The 14743-nt window shown below is 36.7% G+C and overlaps 1 pseudogene; it reads left to right on the top strand.

Annotated features, from left to right (window-relative positions):
* Window positions 1–14743, top strand: part of LOC125094721 (clusterin-like) — a 175747-nt pseudogene that overhangs the window by 47525 nt on the left and 113479 nt on the right.

Consider the following 14743-nt stretch of genomic DNA (forward strand, 5'->3'; position numbering starts at 1 on the left):
CTGAAAATAATTCATATGTATCTTTTATGAAATTTTTATATTGGAATAAAATAGTTAAAAAAATACCAGGTAGCTTTTTCAAAAATTATACAAACCAGAATACTGTTGAAAATTAACTCTTTTTAATCATTTTAGAAGTGAAAGTTCAGAGGAGGCTTTGGCTTTGCCAGGAATACTCAGGAAAAGCTATGTAGAGTTCATGTTTGAGTGAAGTCTTGAATAATAGGAATTTCTCAATGAGGAAGTGAAGAAAGCATTTCAAATGAAGGGAATAACCTTTACTAGTTGATGTTGGGTTTAGCTTTTATGTGCTACCCCTACAAATGTTGAAAATAGATATTATGTCAGTCTTTACTCTTTAGGTAAATGTACGTATTAGGAAGGTGAAAAGAATTGCCTATTCTTCCAGGCAATTTCTCCTTCTTTAGCCTCCTCTTCTCTTCTGTAACAAGTACCCAGGAAAATAGGCTGAGCAGTGTTCCAGGTTGCTACTAGAGTATTTCAAGGATGCTAGGTTAGTATCACTCCCCCAAAACATCTTTGTTCTACAAAGTCCTTTTCCTGCATTATCTATAAAAATTACAATCCTAAAACTTATTCATACTACCTTGTGAAAACTGCCTTAGAGGAGATTCCTGTTCTTTACCAAAGCCAAGTCTTTTCATAATCTGTGACTTGTCCTATATATTATACTGCTCCCATTTATTTTACAGGCTTTATCTTGGGGACAGAATCCATATCTGTACTTTTTAATATTTTTCTATGAGTTTAATATAGTGCTAGAATCTAGATAGAGCTTCTTAAATACCTCTTAGATTGCTTCTTGCTTTGACCATCATGGGAATGAGAGAAACTGCTGAAAAAATATATAAGGGTATTCAAACTGCAGATATGATGGTAGAGGGGAACGTGTTTTGGATATTTGCCATTGCCTTTTCACATCTACTCTCCATCCTACTCTGACTGATCTTTATGGACGGTATCAATTTGTTCCCTTGCCCTTTGGCTTCCATTTGGGTTTAGCATATAGGAGGAACTGGAAGGAAATCTGAAGGACAGAAGGAGCGAGATTAGGTTATTTATTCACACCGTTCCCACTCTGCAGGAATTCATGGCTGCTTTTCTCTACCTGAGTCCACAGCTGCTTGTCAGTATCCTCCTCCCACACGTATCACTATAACCCTCTTCAGTTTCCAGTAATTGCTTGCTCCTCTTGCCCCTTCAGATCTAGTGATGATAATGACTCCCAATTATTTTAGCCTTAGGGTGCTTCACTATCATTTGTTGATTTCCTTAACCCTGCCCACACCCTTCTGAAGATCTTTCCATTCAGCTCTCTCATTATTCATCTACTCATATCTTGCTGGGATTCTAACTGATACACGTGGTGGCCATAACTTTCTGAGTAACTCTGGAAATTACAATTTGCATTTTATTGTTGTTATTGTAGAGCAAGATTTTTTTTTCTTAGTTAATGTGAGTATTTACTTTTCTGGGGATGGGAGGAAAGATAGACATCCTGAGATGGACGTTTGAGGAGACTACTATAATTTTAAATTATGACCTTCAACAATTTGTGGAGAAAACCAAATTTCTTACTCTGCACTCCATTTTTTAAAAGCTTGTTTATGTAATCACTGCCCAGTGATTCAGTGATCCATTATTAACCAGGCTTGTTCATTTTTTTTTTTTTAATTTATTTATTTGACAGAGAGCTAGAGAGAGAGCACAAGTAAGCAGAGCGGCAGGGAGAGGGGGAGAGAGAGAAGCAAGCTCTCCGCTGAGCAGGGAGCCCAATGCGGGGCTCGATCCCAGGACCCTGGAATCATGACCCCAGCCGAAGGCAGCCGCTTAACCAACTGAGCCACCCGGGCGCCCCCAGGCTTGTTCATTCTAACACATTGTTTTAGGTGCTTAATTGACTCAACCCTCCCATACAAGATAAAATTTGCTTAGGAACCCCTTTGACTAGTAGAGTAATTACGTAGATAAGAATGTAAATTAAGTGTTTGGGTGAATAACAATGATAGTCACAGTGGTTCCATTTTTTTTTTAATTGTTGACAGATTGATAAGAAAGAGCAAAATATTATTAGAAATGCCTGAGATATAGGACATTTATGTAATTCTTGATATATGGAAGAATAAAGTAATCCTTAAATATTATTGCTGTTGTGGTTTTTTTGTTTGTTTGTTTGTTTGTTTTTGGTAAAAAAGGAACGTTTCCTTTAGTTAAGGTCATATATTCATCAGATAATTTATGTTATGATGTATGATTTTTACATTTATATTTCTGTAAACATGAGAAATATCTAGTTGACAGCAATGCTATAATCTTAAGATTCTTTTTTAATGTTGTCTTCTACTTAGTACTAGGAAATGTGTACTTTTTGAAGCATATTGAGAAAAAATATTTCTCTAGAGTGTTCTTTCTTCATGATTCTTTTGGAGCCAATCTGTACTTGATTAATGAAGAAATCTCTCAATGTAACTGAAAACTATCATAGTGAGAGCTCTAAAGACATAAAATATATGAACAAATGAGTTTTTTCTATAGAGCTTTAGAAATAGCCTAATAAAGTGTCTGAACAGCAATATAACAATTTTGTACTCATATGTTCTGTCAGACTATATTTGAGTTCCTTTTCTGTTTCTAGTCCTGGACTGAGCACTAAGAATATCTTTCATTAAAAGCCAATGTCATGGAAACATTACATGTGTCAGGGGTGATGTTCAAATATTTAAAAATTCATATATCACAGTCTTATACAATCAGAAGGGAAGCCCCAGTAAACAACAGATTTAGCTGGACCCCTATATCCTACTTGAGTGTCCTTGAGACTTAATTCTTGGTTTTATCACGGGAAGCCTCCAGGCCATTGATTGAAGATTTGTACTTGTCCCTTATTTGAGATCAGGCTAGCTGGGTCTCCCTTCTTTGTCTTTGTGTCCTTTGTTTCTGATTCTAGACTGTGCCATGTGCTTTGACTTTCCATTGTTCCTTTAAGTACTCAGTCCTTCAATGTCAGGTGCTGATTTGAATTTTGGATCTTCTACTTCCTCAGCCTCTGGTTATCCTCTTGACTTTTTAGTCACCTACTTGTTTCTGGGCTCCTGGTCATATTGCAATATATATTTCACTTCTTTAGTCTCCATTAGTTACCATCCCTTCTCTGACCATCACATGATACTTTGTCTCTACTTTTCTTATGGTGTTTGTTTCTCTTGGTTACTTAAGTAAAGGTTTTATTAATCCTTCTAGATTATGCACTTTTGACAGCAGAGAGCAATTCTTATATGTATTTTTTAAGATTTTGATTTTATTTGTTTGTTTTAGAGAGAGAGCAAGAGCATTAGTGGGAAGAGCAAAGGGAGGGGGAGAGAGAATCTGAAGCAATCTGCTCTCAGTACAGAGCCTGATGTGGGGCTTGATCTCATGACCTGAGCCATCACCTGAACCAAAATCAAGAGTCATATGCTTAACTGACTGTGCCACCCAGGTGCCATGAGAGCAAGTCTAATAGAACTGGATATACATTAATAGCATCAGATATTAAGCAATTATTTTTACCTAGTTCAGTGCTATTATGGTTATGGTTTTAAAATTCGTTACCTAAAAGAAATATATACTGAAATACTTGTAAGGTGAAATATGTTTCTGGCATTTATTTAAAAATATCCTAGGAAACAAGTCTGGGGATACAGAGAAGATAAAATAAGGAAAATAAAGTATTGGCAGTTAGTAAAATTGAATTATGGGTACATTGGGGGGTCACTGTACTTTTTCTCTACTTATATGTTTGAAAATTTCCATAATAAAGGCTAAATTATATATAAATACAAGTTACACATAACTATAAATATAAATAAAAATAATGATATAAATAAAAGACTATGTTAAAATATTTGTTCACAGAATTGACTCCTGAAATTGCCCCTTCTCCTGGTCTGGAATGATTGCTGGATACCATAAATGTCTTCCTTATTCTTATCTAAAGGGGATGTCATCTGGGGTGGCCACTTGTTCTCACAATAGTTTCCTCTTTTCTGGGAATGGATCAAAACACAGAGCAGGCCTCTAGTGGCCATACCTATGCTATATGGCACTGCTGTGCTCCACCCAAGTTCATTGATCCAGATGTAGATGGACACACGCTTGAGCCAGTCACACTCTTTCTTCATACTCTTTCTTCTGACAAACTTGTAGGAGAGAACCACACAAAGTGGTCAGATTGGAAGTCTGTGTATTAATGACAATGCCCAGAGATAAGGCCTATGAACTCTCACTGTGAGGTTTTCTAGTTGCCTTTTCCCCTATCTTCCTGTTGTTTTCATGTCCACTTCTTCCATATGCTTCCAATGCCTCAGTATTTGCCCAGTAAATCCCTCTCCCTACTGTTTTTTGTTGAAATCATTCAGAATTTTCTGTTACCTAGAATAATAAAGAAAACTTATTTGATGTATCATCTAAATGAAATGAACTCATTCACATAATAAGGAACAGAATGTCTGAATTCAGCACATTTCTGCATATGAAACATTTTTGTATGTTATTGTGCAGAGGATTTCCTTTCTGCCTGCTTACTTTCCTACCTTCAACAATAATTACTGAGTACCTACTATGTACCTACACTGTGACAAGTGCTGATTATGATGAGAAAAACAGAGAAAGTTCTTGCCCTCATGAAGCTTACAATTTTATGGGGGAAATAGGTATTATCAACTAATGATACTCACCATTGTGTTATTAGAGAGATGAGTATCAAAAAGGAAACGAATATATTTCAAAGAAGGTAAAGAACCAGAGAACCTGATTAAGAATGGATGGGGAGTAGGGAGTAACTTGATTTGAGGGCTAAAAGATAAACAAATTATAATTATATGAGAGGACATTGAAATGGAGATGGGAGTGAAAAGTCATTCTTGAAAAGTTGACTTCCAGAATTCTGTCCAATCAACAAAATAGATGGAAACAGAACTCCTACATGCAAAAAGATGTTTGTCACTGCCTGATTAATAATTAAGACTACATTGGAATCTGTTTAATGTTCACCATTAGGATAATAGTTAAACTAGTACATTCACTTTATTATAAGATCAAAATCTCCCTGAGGTTTTACTGGCCAGAACTGTGACACATCTATACTTTCTAAGCTAGGTACCAGTAGGGGCAATTGTAGTGAATGGCTTAGAGAATAATCTTGATTTCTGACCCTCAGGCTAGAGAAAAGTTTGCATCCCCTAAAGCACATGGGTATTATATGAGCAAGACAGTTAACAAAAAGAAATGGCTATTACTTGGACAACTAACAATGTGTGAGGCAGACAAGTCAAATGACCTGGGCAGGAGCTGTTTTATAGGAGTTGTATGAAGGGAAGTTTGATTGGAGAGGGTTTGAGTGAGTGAAAAGGAAATAATTACAGCAGTAAGTATAGACAACTCTTTTGAGTTTTTGCTATAAAAGCTAGAAGAGAAATGAAGTGGTAGATGGACAGTGATGTAGGGACCAAGAGAGTGTTGTATCTAAGATTGGAGAAATTACTGCATGTTTAATGTTAATGGGTATGAATCTATAGAAAGGCAAAATTTGAGATAAAGAAGAGAGGAAATGATGTTGATTAAGAGAGAGTTGGTAGGTATGAATGCACACATGGGAGATTGGTCTCAGGAGGAAGATAATTCATCCACAGTGATAGGAGGCCGTGGGCCTAGGTGCGGTAGATGTGTAGATAGGGTAGGGAGCTTGTGTAAACTCTCTTCTGATTGCTTTTGCAGAACCCCAACATATAAAGTATTGAACAGGTTTCTCAGGAAGATTAAATTCTTGTGTGGCAGAGAATATTTCGTTGTATCCCCATGAATAATTTCTATGATGTCTTGATTCTTGATTTTAACTAGGCTGATTGTTAGTACAGTAAGGTGATTATTCTAAAACTATATTTATAAATAGATCCATGGTATCAGTGTTAGGATAGAAGGCAGTGTCCGTGTACTTTGAATAAAATTCAAACTCCTTACTGGAGACTACAGATCCCTACATAATCTGATCTTTGTCTACCTCTCTAAAGTATTATTATTTCTTCCCTTGCTTTATTATTATTATTCTTCCAAGTATTATTCTTCCCTTGCTTATTCTGTTCCAGTGAAATTGTCTGTCTTTCTTTTTTCCCCAATGTCAAACTCATTTTAGTTTTGTGATCTTTGTACTTACTATTTCCCTCTTCTTGGAACACTTTTCCATTGGGTATGCATACAGCAGTCTCACTGACATCATTCAGGGCTCAGTGAATCTCCCTAGTCCCTTTATTTAAAGTTGTGATACCCTGACCAGCCACTAGTGCATTACTGTTTTTGCTTCTTTGTAGTATTCAGCACTAACCAAAATTCTACATTGAGTTAGTTGTTTGTCATAGGTTATTATATGCACTGAAGCATATATACTTGTTTTAGAGAATGGCTTAAGAAATACCAAAGGAAGGACAGCAAATAACATGTCTGGACATTGTAATTCTCCTCATCTCCTTAGACATAGATCAGGTATTCTGATCTATTTTATAAAATATTTAACAAAAATGCTAAGCAAACTTAAGAGCCACAGTGTTCACTTGCAGCAGGATGTTCTATAGTAGGGGAAATGCAATCCAAGTCTGCTTTTATTCATGTAGTAATGCTTTGGCTTCTTCCTTTGGGCCTCTAATATGGAAACAATCAACTCAGAAGTCCTAGAACACTAAAATGTTCCAACTAAACAAGAAAGTTTTAGATTGGAAAAGAAATCTGACTCTAATTTTTTAAAAATTTTCTGACTAGTTTATTCTTTTTTTTTTTAAATGTATTCTGCCATTTATTTTTTTTATTTTTATTTTTTATTAACATATACTGTATTATTGGCGTTAGGGGTATAGGTCTGTGAATCATCAGTCTTACACAATTCACAGCACTCACCATAGCCCCAGTGTCCATAACCCAGCCACCCTATCCCTTCCCTCACACTCCCCAGTAACCCTCAGTTTGTTCCATGAGATTAAGAGTCTCTTATGGTTTGTCTCCCTCCAAGGTCCCATTTTGTTTCATTTTTTCCCCTCCCTTCCTCCTGTGAACCCCCACCCTGCCTCTCAAATTCCTTATATCAGAGAGATCATATGATAATTGTCTTTCTCTGATTGACTTATTTCACTCAACATAATACCCTCTTGTTCTGGGGCACATGGGTGGCTCAGTGGGTTAAGCCGCTGCTTTCAGCTCAGGTCATGATCTCAGGGTCCTGGGATCGAGTCCCACATCGGGCTCTCTGCTCCGCAGGGAGCCTGTTTCCTCCTCTCTCTCTCTCTGTTTGCCTCTCTGTCCACTCGTGATCTCTCTCTGTCAAATAAATAAAATCTTTAAAAAAAAATACCCTCCTGTTTTATCCATGTTGCTGCAAATGGCAAGATTTCATTTCTTTCGATGGCTGCATAGTATTCCATTGTATATATGTATACCACATCTTCTTTATCCATTCATCTATTGATGGACATCTAGATTCTTTCTATAGTTTGGCTAAGGTGGACATTGCTGCTATAAACATTCAAGTGCATGTACCCCTTCAGATCACTACCTTTGTATCTTTAGGGTAAGTACCCAGTACTGTGATTGCTGGGTCATAGGGTAGCTCCATTTTCAACTTTTTGAGGAACTTCCATACTGTTTTCTAGAGTGGCTGCACCAGTTTGCATTCCCACCAACAGTGTAGGAGTGTTCCCCTTTCTCTGCATCATTACCAACATCTGTCATTTCCTGACTTGTGAATTTTAGCCATTATGACTGGTGTGAAGTGATATCTCACTGTGGTTTTGATTTGTACTTCCCTGATGCTGAGTGATGTTAAGCACTTTTTCATGTGTTTATTGGCCATTTGGATGTCTTCTTTGTAGAAATGTCTGTTAGTGTCCTCTGCCCATTCTTGATTGGATTATTTGTTCTTCGGGTGTTGAATTTGATGAAGTTCTTTATATATTTTGGATTAGACCTTTATCTGATATGTCATTTGCAAGTATCTTCTCCCATTTTGTCAGCTGTTTTTTGGTTTTATTGATTGTTTCCTTTTCTGTGCAAAAGCTTTTGATCTTGATGAAGTCCCAATCGTTCATTTTTGCCCTTGCTTCCCTTGCCTTTGGCAATGTTTCTAGCAAGAAGTTGCTGCAGCTGAGGTTGAAGAGGTTGTTGCCTGTGTTCTCTTCAAGGATTTTGTTGGATTTCTGTCTCACGTTGAGGTCTTTCACCCATTTTGAGTCTATTTTTGTGTGTGGTGTAAGGAAATGGTCCAGTTTCATTTTTCTGCATGTGGCTGTCCAATTTTCCACACCATTTGTTGAAGAGACTGTCTTTTTTTCCATTGGACATTCTTTCCTGCTTTGTCAAAGATTAGTTGACCATAGAGTTGAGGGTCCATTTCTGGGTTCTCTATGCTGTTTCATTGATCCATGTGTCTGTTTTTGTGCCAGTACTGTACTGTCTTGATGATTATGCTTTGTAATAGAACTTGAAGTCTGGAATTGTGATGCTGCCAACTTTGGTGTTCTTTTCCAACATTCCTCTGACTATTCGGGGTCTTTTTTGGTTCCATATAAATTTTAGGATTATTTGTTCCATTTCTTTGAAAAAAATTGATGGTATTTTGATAGGGATTGCATTAAATGTGTAGATTGATTTAGGTAGTCTAGACATTTTCACAATATTTGCTCTTCTAATCCATGAGCATGAAATGTTTTTCTGTCTTCCTCAATTTTCTTTTCTTTTGTCTTCCTCAATTTCTTTCATGAGTACTTTATAGTTTTCTGAGTACAAATTCTTAGCCTCTTTGGTTGATTTATTCCTAGGTATCTTATGGTTTTGGGTGCAATTGTAAATGGGATTGACTCCTTAATTTCTCTTTCTTCTGTCTTGCTATTGGTGTATAGAAATGAAACTGATTTCTGTGCATTGATTTTATATTCTGACACTTTACTGAATTCCTGTATAAGTTCTAGCAGTTTTGGAGTGGAGTCTTTTGGGTTTTCCACATAAAGTATCATATCATCTGCAAAGTGTAAGAGTTTGACTTTTTTGCCAATTCGCATGCCTTTTATTTCTTTTTGTTGTCTGATTGGTGAGGCTATCAGACTTTTAGTACTATGTTGAATAGTAGTGGTGATAGTAGACGCCCTGCCGACTTTCTGACCTTAGGAGAAAAGCTCTCAGTTTTTCCCCATTGAGAATGATATTTGTTGTGGGTTTTTCATAGATGGCTTTGATGACATTTGAGGTATGTACCTTTTTTCCCTACACTGTGAAGAGTTTTGATCAAGAAAGGATGTTGTACTTTGTCAAATGCTTTTTCAGCATCTATTGAGAGTATCATATGGTTCTTGTTCTTTCTTTTATTAATGTATTATATCACATTGATTGATTTGCAGATGTTGGACCAAACTTGCATCCCAGGAATAAATTCCACTTGGTCGTGGTGAATAATCCTTTTAATGTACTGTTGGATCCTATTGGATAGTATTTTGGTGAGAATTTTTGCATCCATGTTCATCAAGGATATTGGTCGGTAATTCTCTTTTTTGATGGGGTCTTTGTCTGGTTTTGGGATCAAAGTAATGCTGGCCTCATAAAGTGAAGTTTGGAAGTGAGTTTGCAAGTTTTCCTTCCATTTCTATATTTTAGAACAGTTTCAGGAGAATAGTTATTAATTCTTCTTTAAAAGTTTGGTAAAATTCCCCTGGGAAGCCATCTGCCCCTGGGCTCTTGTTTTTGGGAGATTTTTGATGACCGCCTCAATCTCTTTACTGGTTATGGGTCTGTTTAGGTTTTCTATTTCTTCCTGGTAGAGTTTTGGTAGTTGATATGTCTCTAGGAATGCATCCATTTCTTCCAGATTGTAAATTTGCTGGTATGTAGTTGCTCATAATATGTTCTTATAATTGTTTGTACTTCTTTGGTGTTGGTTGTGATCTCTCCTCTTGCATTCATGATTTTCCCAATTTGGGTCCTTTCTTTTTTCTTTTTGATAAGTCTGGCCAGGGCTTTCTTGATCTTATTAATTCTTTCAAAGAACCAGCTCCTGGTATCATTGATTTGTTCTACTGTTCTTTTGGTTTCTAATTCATTGATTTCTGCTCTGATCTTTGTTATTTCTCTTTTCCTGCTAGATTTAGGATTTTTGTTGTTGTTGTTCTTTCTCCAGCTCCTTTAGGTGTAGGGTTAGGTTGTGTACTTGAGACTTTTCTTATTTCTTGAGAAAGGTTTGTATTGCTATATACTTCCTCTCAGGACTGCCTTTGCTGTGTCCCACAGATTTTGAACAGTTGTGTTTTCACTTTCATTTGTTTCCATGAATCTTTTTAGTTCTTCTTTAATTTCCTGGTTGACCCATTTGTTCTTTAGTAGGATGCTCTTTAGCTTCCATGTATTTGAGTTCTTTCCAACTTTCCTCTTGTGATTGAGTTCTAGTTTCAGAGCATTGTGGTCTGAAAATATGCAGGGAATGATCCCAATACTTTGGTACCAGCTGAGACCTGATTTGTGACCCAGGATGTGATGTATTCTGGAGAATGTTCCATGTGCACTAGAGAAGAAGGTGTATTCTGTTGCTTTGGGATGGAATGTTCTGAATATATCTGTGATGTCCATCTGGTCCAGTGTGTCATTTAGAGCCTTTATTTCCTTGTTGATCTTTTGTTTAGATGATCTGTCCATTTCAGTGAGGGGGGTGTTGAAGTCTCCTACTATTATTGTATTATTGTCAATGTGTTTCTTTGATATTATTAATTGGTTTATACAGTTGGCTGTTCCCATGTTAGGGGCATAGATATTTAAAATTTTTATATCTTCTTGTTGGACAGACCCTTTGAGTATGATATAGTGTCTGTCCTCATCTCTTATTATAATTTTTGTCTTAAAATCTAATTTATCTGATACAAGGATTGCCATTCCAGCTTTCTTTTGATGTCCATTAGCATGGTAAATTTTTTCCCATCCCCTCACTTTAAATCTGGAGATGTCTTTGGGTCTAAAATGAGTTTCTTGTAGACAGCATATCAATGGGTCTTTTTTTTTTTTAATCCATTCTGATACCTTTTGTCTTTTGATTGGGACATTTAGCTCATTTACATTCAGGGTAACTATTGAGAGATATGAATTTAGTGCCATTGTGTGGCCTATAAGGTGACTGTTACTGTATATTGTCTCTGTTCCTTTCTGGACTGTTACTGTTAGGCTCCCTCTTTGCTTAGAGGACCCCTTTCAATATTTCCTGTAGGGCTGGTTTGATGTTTGCAAATTCTTTTAGGTTTTGTTTGTTCTGGAAGATTTTGTCTTTCTTTCTATTTTCAATGATGGCCTAGTTAGATATAGTATTCTTGGTTGCATATTTTTTTCAATTTAGTGCTTTGAATAGATAATACCAGTCCTTTCTGGCCTATCAGGTGTTTGTGGATGGGTCTGCTGCTAATCTAATGGTTCTACTGTTGTATGTTCTAGACCTCTTATCCCAAGTTGCTTTCAGGATTTTCTCTTTGTCATTGAGACTTGTAAGTTCTACTATTAGATAATGGGGTGTTGACCTATTTTTATTGATTTTTGAGGGGGTTTCTCTGTGCTTCCTGGATTTTGATCCTTTTTCCCTTCACCAAATTAGGGAAATTCTCTGCTATAATTTGCTCCAGTATACCTTTTTTCCCTCTCTCTCTTTCTTCTTCTTCTGGGTTCCCAATTATTCTAATATCTTTTTGTCTTATAGTATCACTTGTCTCTCGAATTCTCCCCCAATGTCCAGTAGTTGTTTATCTCTTTTTTTTCCAGCTTCTTTGTTCTCCATTATTTGGTCTTCTATATCACTAATACTCTCTTCTGCCTTATTTATTCTAGCAGTAAGATCCTCCATTTTTGATTGCACCTATATATATGTATATATCTATATCCATATATATCTATATCTATATCCATATATAGATATACATATATCTATATACACACACATACTAGACTCGTGAATAGAACAAAGGCACATATTTGATTTTGGGTGTATTTTTTCTGTTAGAAGAACCTACCTCTCAGAATTTTAAAGAAAGAAAAACTTATATATATATATAAATAACGGTAAGCATGATGAAGGGATGGAATAGGACTATAAAGATGAAAATTTTAAAAGATTCTAAAAAAGGAATAGATAAGATAAGATGTTGTTTGAAAAAAAGAATTTTTAAAAAAGAGGAAAGAATGTGATCAGGCTGGAGATTAGAACAAAGCCATGCACTAGATTTAGGGTATATTTTGATCTGTTAGAAGAAACTGTATGCCAAAATTTTAATGAAAGAAAAACCCATGTGTATAAAAAAATAAGGTTGAATACAATGAAGGGATAGAATATGACTATAATAATGAAAATAAAGAAAGATTTTTTTAAAAAGGTATTGATAAAATAAAATAGTTAAAAAAGTTAAACAGTAAAGATGAAAAATTAAAAAAATAGAATAAGAAAAAATAAAATTAAAAAAATTTAACTTTGAAAGACTGAAGAATCATGGGAACAAGGCCATGAATTCTATGTGCTGTATTCCCATAGCTCTGGAGTTTTGTCATTCTCAGTGATTGGTGAATTTGATCTTGGCTGGATATTCTTGCTAATCTTCTGGGGGAGGGGCCTGTTGCAGCGATTCTCAAATATCTTTGCCCAAGGTGGAATTGCACTGCCTTTGCCAGGGCTGGCTAAGTAATGTGCTCAGTTTTGCTCTTGGTAGATTTTGTTCCCTGAATGCTTTCCATACAGCTTTGGAGGATGAGAATGGAAATGATGGCCTTCCAATCTCAGGCTCCATAGGAGCCAAGAGCTTGGGACCCCACTCCTCAATATGCCCCCAACGAAAAGCAATCACTCCTGTCTCCCTGATCTCTGGCCCCACTCTGTGCTCGCCTAGCCTGTGACTGAGCGTTTCTATCTCTGGTGCGTTGACCCATTTGGAGTCTCCAGACTCAGCAGATTCCTGCAGCGCTCTCTTGCGCCACTCCTCCTGGAGGAGGTAGGAGGTGGTCTCCCAAGATCTGCCATTTGTGGGGTCCCTGCTTGAAGAGCAGTGGCCTGACTATGTCTCGGATCATGGTTTAGGGCAACCTCGAGCTGAGAATCCACTCCTCAGCTCCGTGTATGCAGCCAGCTTCCCTGCTCTGACACCTGGCAGCTCTGCCACACTCAGACACCCCTGGTCTTTTTGTGACCTCCCGGGTTCTGAGACCACACTTTCCCTATGAGGGCTCTACCCCCCACTTAGCCTCTGGAACGACATCCCTCAGTGGAGCAGACTTCTGAAAGTTCTGATTTTGTGCTCCACTGCTCTACCACTTTCCAGGAGCCAGCCCCTCCCCGCAGGTCTAGCTTCCTGTATATCGCCTTGTATTCACTTTTTCGCCTGTCCTCCTTTCAGAAAGTGGTTGCTTTTCTGTTCCTAGAATTGCTGCTGTCCTTCTCTTTGATCTCCTGTTGAGTTCGTAGGTGTTCAGAATAGTTTGATAACTATCTAGCTGAACCCCTGGGATCTGGTGATATTTAGGTCTCCTGCTCCTCTGCCATCTTGTTCCCCTTCCCTGACTAGTTTATTCTTATTAAACTTTCCTCTAACATCTTATTGTTAAAAATTTCAACTCAACAAAAAGATCAGAAGAGTAGTAAAATGAATATCCATACACCCTCCTCCCAGATTAACTAATAGTTCACATTGTGCCACATATGTTTTATCCCCTTTTATAATGAATAATAATTACTTTTTGAGTCATTTAGAGCAGATAACTAATAAAAATTTCATGCTCATTTTATTGCCTTTAGTAGCAACTAGATTTATAAACTCTGTGAGGGTAGGAACCAGGCCTGTTTTGCACATTGCTGCATCCCTGGCATCTAACATAATGTTTGCCATGTAGTAGGAGATCAATAAATATTCATCAATGGGGTGAATGGTGAATGAAAAGAAAGAAACTAAGTCAGTCTGATCTTAAAGCAATATATCCAAAAGTGTACTCAAGTTTTAAGGGAAATATGTCTAAACTCTCCTCTTACCTCTCTAGGCACTTATTATAAAGTCTTTCATCACATATGTGCTTATTAAGTATTCCCTAAAGAAAATTTGATTAGAGTATCCAAAATAGTCCTGACAATGATCAAACTTTGGAAAATAAGCTTCAATGATAAAAACTTAGTGAGTGGGTTTATTCAGACTGGGACAATTCATGAATGAATCTGGTGTCTTAGCTGGTCCATGTTGCAAGTTTAAGTCCTAGAGCTGGAATTCAGGGAAGAGGACAAACAATGAACAGAGAACAGGAGGAAAAAAAAAGCAAAATTAATGAAAACTACTACACAGGAATTCTTAGACATATAGAATACGTTCTTGAGAATGAAGACTAAGTTTTGAGATTGGGGGATTTATAGATGTTATTTTCTTCTGTAGATCTTCCCTTTTGTGGAGGAATCCACTACAAAGTAGAATTTCTAGTCTTTTATATGTTTCTTACTAAAATGACCACATCTAAGCATATGAAATAGATAAAAAGAATGTCAACAGAATATTTCCTCTTTGCCTACATAATAAAGTTCAAATATCTTAGTATAAAATTCAAGATCCTCTGCAAAAATAACTCCCATCTGTCTTGAGACCTTCATTTTACCTGTTTTATGCCTAGCTTGGGTTAGTCCAAGAGTGGTGGTCCAGAGTTTTCCTAACCATGTTCT

Source organism: Lutra lutra, chromosome 3 (assembly GCF_902655055.1).
Source record: "Lutra lutra chromosome 3, mLutLut1.2, whole genome shotgun sequence".
NCBI lineage: Eukaryota > Metazoa > Chordata > Mammalia > Carnivora > Mustelidae > Lutra > Lutra lutra.